Source organism: Penaeus monodon, chromosome 33, assembly GCF_015228065.2.
Source record: "Penaeus monodon isolate SGIC_2016 chromosome 33, NSTDA_Pmon_1, whole genome shotgun sequence".
NCBI lineage: Eukaryota > Metazoa > Arthropoda > Malacostraca > Decapoda > Penaeidae > Penaeus > Penaeus monodon.
In genome coordinates, this window is record NC_051418.1 from 4555184 (window position 1) to 4555428 (window position 245).

The window sequence follows — 245 nt, forward strand, 5'->3', positions numbered from 1 at the left end:
TTCCACTGTTCCTTCCTTTATCATATTTCTAAAAGAAATATTAAGATGCATAATCCATTTTCTGTTTCCTGTTTTCGCTTTCTATTCGTTTTTCGTTCCTACTTCTTCTTTCTCCTTTTACATGATCAATTGCTTTGTTTTTTCTTCTTTTGTCTTTCTTCTTTCTCTCTTTTCCCTCGTTTTTACTGTTTTCTTTTCGTATTCATAATGACCATGAGAGGTAGCAGAAGAAACCTGAGACACGC